This window comes from Bos grunniens, chromosome 8 (genome assembly GCF_055505025.1).
Source record: "Bos grunniens cultivar Pamir isolate PY7600 chromosome 8, Bosgru_T2T1.0, whole genome shotgun sequence".
NCBI lineage: Eukaryota > Metazoa > Chordata > Mammalia > Artiodactyla > Bovidae > Bos > Bos grunniens.
In genome coordinates this window covers 88,463,576-88,469,575 of record NC_141172.1, presented here as the reverse complement: position 1 = coordinate 88,469,575, position 6,000 = coordinate 88,463,576, and positions in this window count along the sequence as shown.

Below are 6,000 nucleotides of genomic sequence, written 5' to 3'. Positions count from 1 at the left end.
TCCCCTACTGCCGGTCATATTCCAAGGCCAACAAGAGACTGCCTAATAGACAGTCTTAAGTGACTTACTAGACAAATCTGTGAAGTCACCGCCTTCGTTTACACCCATGGTGTTTCTTACGTACAATCCAGTGAGCACCCACACCCTGAAATCACAGAGGAGCTTTTTAAGAACACAGGTTCCTGGGCTCCACTGAATCCAAACCCCTGGGAGGGTCCCCAGGAACCTACATTTGTAACATGATGGTTCTGGTGCACACTAGGGTTGAGGCTCAGTGATCCTTGATCTTCAGAGCTTAGCTAACTTTCATAAATCCCCCCCACACCCCACCAAAGACATCTGCCATCCCAGCCCTGCCCATGGACAGCTCCCTTCCAAACTCCTTCTCTGTGGAAATACCCATGGGTCCTGAGGATCTGAAGTGAAGTGCACACAAAAGCCCTTCCCTGGCCTCATCTCCTGAAAAGAAGAGCCTGTTTCCTGAGTCAGTGTCACGTATAAAATAGCACACATGTCAGTCTTCTCTACAGGACTTGGGCTTCCAGACTTGAAGAGGTCAACTTAATGTTGGCCTGTCCTTGAGCCTGGTTTCTCTGGCAGACAGACCATGAGCCATTTGGCAGGAGGGGCTGTCTCTGTCTCTTGCACAAACCCCAGACCCACAAGCCAGACTCAAAGCTGCCTGGGATGGTGCCGCTCTCACACTCTTGCTGACATTCTTCAGTTTGGCAGTACCCTGGTAGGTGTTTTTGGAAGTAAAGCTTCACTGGACGCTGAGAAAAAGTAAATATTAAAGCATACCTAAGTTTAGCAATAACTAATTTATTATATGTAACTATGGCACATAATGATGCCAGACATATTGACATATTATACAGCAGCAGACTTTAAAACACAAAAAGATGGATTTAGATAAAAGCACTGCCTAAGTGCAAATAGGGCTTCTCTGATAGCTCAGCTGGTAAAAAATCCGCCTGCAATGCAGGAGACCCTGGTTCGATTCCTGAGTCAGGAAGATACACTGGTGAAAGGAAAGGCTACCCACTCCAGTATTCTGGCCTGGAGAATTCCATGGACTGTATAGTCCAAGGGGTCTCAGAGTTGGACATGACTGAGCGACTTTCACTTTCAAGTGCAAATAGGTTTTAAAATGTATGCAATTTAAACTACTATATAGTGATTACAAATAGGAATTTGGTTGTTGTCTTTATAAATGTTCCTACTTATTTTTCTGGTTACCAGAATCAAATTTTGGACTAGCTTATTTTGGACTATCTCTAAATGCTTCCCTGGTGGCTCAGCAGTAAAGATGGATGTTTGCAATGCAGGAGCCGCAGGAGACACAGATTCAATCTCTGGGTCAGGAAGCTCCCCTGGAGGAGGGCATGGCAATCCACTCCAGTATTCTTGCCTGGAGAATCCCTGTGAACAGAGGAACCTGGTGGGCCATGGTCCATAGGGTCTCAAAGAGCTGGACATGACTGAAGTGACTTAGCACACATGTACTAAATGCTACAGCTGCTATCATAAAAGCACCAAGAACTGTAACAATAAAACAGTGAGCAGAGATTTCTCTGGTGGTCCAGTGGTTAAGACTCTGTGCTTCCATCCCTGGAGGGGCCACGGGTTCCATCCATGGTCAGGGAACTGAGATCCCACATGCTTCAAGGCATGGCCCCAAAAATTAATGAATTAAACAGTAAAACAATGAACACTGTCTGGGATAGAAGAAGGCCCTCAGCTGACATCAAGGGCTGCCCACCTGCCTCCATGACACTTAGATGATTGAGTTCCCATTGATACTACCTGGGAAAGGGCATTGATCTTCAAAGTTGGCTCCAAAGAGATGACCATCCTCCCCACAGGGCCCCTCTCCCACCTGGCTACTCATTATAAAGCCCAAACCAGCTGTCTCCAGTTTGAGAGCAGCCCCAGTCACTCTCCACCCTCCCAGAAAGTTCTAGACTGGCAAATCCCAACTAAGCAGCAAGCTGGAAGAAACTCAGAGTAAAAGGCATCATCTGGACAGTGAAAATAAATAGCAAGAAATTCATATACTTATCAGAGTCCCTCACAGCCTTCCTCAGGGCACACTGACTATTCTCACTTAAATTTGTGTAGCCATTTCTGATCACAAATAGCGTTAGAAGGAAACGTATAGATGGGGACCAAGGAAACTGCTTAAATAATAAAAATAAATTTGTCAGTGATCAGGCAAAGAAAAACAGGAGATATTCAGTACCTACTACAAACCAAGCATTGTGTTGGCCCTGGAGATATAACTGAGCCTATGAAGTCTTCACAGAATAGAACCTCACATGTGTTCTCTGCCTGCGTTTTATCTGTAGAAAAACTTTAAGTCAAAGAATGAATTTAATCACAGAAGTGAGAAAAGGCAGAAAGAAGAAAACTGCCAAGCATGACAAAATAATAATACTCTAGTCATTAAACAAAGTCAAGGACGTTTAGTTCTGCCTGAGGACTATGAATAATATTCTGAGGCATATTCTTCGAACAGTTTTGCAGATATAGAAACTCCCATCAGGTGGGAGGAGTTAACTGTGTGCTGCCCACAAGCACGAAGACTCCAGACCAGTTAGAACTAGAAGGTTGATGATGTTGACTCCCAATTACCTCAGTTTAGTTCAGTTCAGTTGCTCAGTCATGTCTGACTCTGTGCAACCCCATGGACTGCAGCACGCCAGGCCTCCCTCTCCATCACCAACTCACAGAGTTTACTCAAACTCATGTCCAATTACCTCACCACCAGCCAGTCAGAAGAATGTCCATGAGTTGATCATGCCCTGCTCCTTGAACACTGTGAGACTCCTCACTATCCACACTCTGGGGCCGGATCCACAGTCTTAAGGGCATGAGGCCATTGTGGCCTCCTTTGTCTGGCAAAGCTATTTCTTTCTCAGTTCAGTTCAGTTCAGTCGCTCAGTCATGTCCGACTCTTTGTGACCCCATTGACTGTAGCACACCAGTCTTCCCTGTCCATCACCAACTCCTGGATCTTACTCAAACTCATGTCCATCACGTCGGTGATGCCATCCAACCATATCATCCTCTGTCATCCCCTTCTCCTGCCTTCAATCTTTCCCAGCATCAGGGTCTTTTCCAATGGGTCAGTTCTTCATATCAGGTGGCCAAAGTATTGGAGCTTCAGCTTCAGCATCAGTCCTTCCAATGAATCTTCAGGACTGGTTTCCCTTAGGATGGACTGGTTGGATCTCCTTGCAGTCCAAGGGACTCTCAAGAGTCTTCTCCAACACCACAGTTCAAAAGTATCAGTTCTTCGGCCTTACCTTTCTTTATAGTCCAACTCGCACATCCATACATGACTACTGGAAAAACCATAGCTTTGACTAGACAGACCTTGGTTGGCAAAGTAATGTCTCTGCTCTTTAATATGCTGTCTAGGTTGGTCATAGCTTTCCTTCCAAGGAGCAAGTGTCTTTTAATTTCATGGCTGTAGTCACCTTCAGTTCAGTTCAGTTCAGTCGCTCAGTCATGTCCAACTCTTTGTGACCCCATTGACTGTGATTTTGGAGTGACTGGCAGTGATTTTGGAGCCCCCCAAAATAAAGTCTGTCTACTTCACCCAAAACTCTGTCTCCAAGATTTAACCTAGCATAAGTACACAGAGGCCAAATTTCAGCAAGAGACAAAAATGAGTAAGGCCTTGTTCTTCCCCTCATCCTAAACACAATCTGCATGTTAAGACTAACACACAAATGATTAGCTTTAATATGATGAAAACAAAATAGCAATTACATTAGTACAGGTACCAAATTTGACCTAACTTCAGCATAAATGGCATTTGCTGGTATGGTGTTGGTGACTCATATAATTGTTGGTCAGTCTAGACAATCAGAGTCTTCCCTGGTTCAGTGGTAAAGAATCTGCCTGCAATGGAGGGGACAAAGGAAATGTGTGTTTGATCCCTGGGTTGGGAAGATCCCCTGGAATAGGAAATGGCAACCCACTCCAGTATACTTGCCAGAGAAATCCCATGGAGAGAGGAGCCTGGCGGGTTACAGTTCAAGGTAGCACCAAAGAGTTGGACATGACTGAACACACATGCAATGCAGCTAGACAATCAGCCCTCATGGGAGACAGAAACCAAAGCAACCCCAAAGATCTCAGTAACTAGAACTACTATGCCATCACCTAAGGTTGCTACCATTCCAACTATCTTCCATCTCAAGATTCACTTTCCCAAAAGAAAAAATGTTGTTGTTCTAAATTGCATTACCAACTGCTATGGTCAGGGAAACAAAGTCCCATAGTCTGCAGACCAAGGCTTGCCTCTCCTGGAGTAAGAACTGAAGTGGGAAGTACCTTGTCTTGCCAGTACTCGTGTAGACCCATCCTTCCATACAGATCTCTGCCTTACCAAGAGGCCTCTGACTAGCATTTTGCAAATACCACCTACACACTCACCTGCTCCCCAATGGAATGCAACCCAAAATGAAATCCATTAACTGCATCCAGGGTAAGATATGGTACCGGGTTGGGGTTACACATTGGGTTATGTTGCTAGCAAACTGGACACTTGGTTGTGGCTAAGTGAATTGTATAAATAGAAGTCCCTGTTTTTGAGTCCAAGGTAGCAGTTGACTGATTTGTTGGTTGGTAAGTCACTAAGTCATGTGTGACTCATTTGTGACCCTATGGACTGTAGACTGCCAGGCTCCTCTGTTCATAGGATTCCCTAGGCAAGAATACTAGAATGAGTTGCCATTTCCTTCTCCAGGGGATCTTCTTGACCTAGGGATCGGACCTTCATCTCCTACCTTGACAGGTGGATTCTTAACCACTGAACAACCAGGGAAGCCCCCAAAGTAGCAGAAGAATTTGTTAATAATTAGTCATTCAGTCCACATAGCTGTTAAGATCTGTCCTATAGAAAGAGCCTCTGGTTGGCATTCAAATTGAGCACTGTATTCTTGGATTCTGGGCCTCTTCCAAGCAACTCATTCTCATGTCCCTGTCCCACATATTCTTGCCTGCAGACTTGCTTTTCAGTCCTTCCAAGATCCTGACCAATGATAGGATCCATGTAAAGGATGGAAACAAGCATGAGGGAGGAACCTCACTCCTCTCTTGTCTTCTCTCTCATTGGCCACTTTTTTCCTTTTTGACTATCTGCCTTCCCTGTCCCATGAACTTGGACTGCCCAAGGGACCACAAGGCTAGCAAAAGCAGTAGCTGGTAAGTGGTCATCGGTATTGTACCAACTACTCCAAACAGAGAACATGAAAAGAGGAACCCCACATCCAAGTTTTGTTAAAATAGAAAATGCTGCCTGTGTTAAAACTGTAAGGATGTATACTCAACTTGCTCCTGTCCTATAAGAATGCTGATCCGTCTTCAGTCAGGGGTGGTGAGTGCTCACTGGTGCTGAAGAAAGTCTTTAACCTCTGTTTGGTCTCTTAACTCATTTTTGTTTTTTCCGAGAATAGGTCCAGGTCTAAATCTCAGACCATCTTGTTCTGCAGGCTCAGTGGATATTGAGATGTTCTACTCAAACAACGCCTACTTGGAAAACATTTGTCCTTCTCTGTTATCCATCAGAGCCACCTAAAAGGGATGCAGTGCTTCAGTTGTGCATTTCTCTTAAGTTCAGCCATATCCTTATACCTTATTGTTTAATTTTTCATTTATGATTCTCAGTCAGTCTGTCATAGGACCATATGCTTCATACGTTCAGACTAAGAGAGAAAGAGTGGAAATTTAGGCAATCTAAGAGGTCGAAGAGGGGGAACAGGATGATCCCATGTCTTCCAGAAGCTCCTTCCTGTTTTCAGAGACTCAGCAGGCCCAGCTTAATATTGACCACCTCCATGTGATGCTGCAGTGTTGTGGGAGGATGTCATCGAGAGGTCATGGCTTCTGATTGATGTGAGAGCAGGACCCTGGCAATCAGAGCTTCCTTACCCCTTCCCTGTTTTTGGAACATATGTACACTCCACCCACCATTCCCACAGTTGGAGC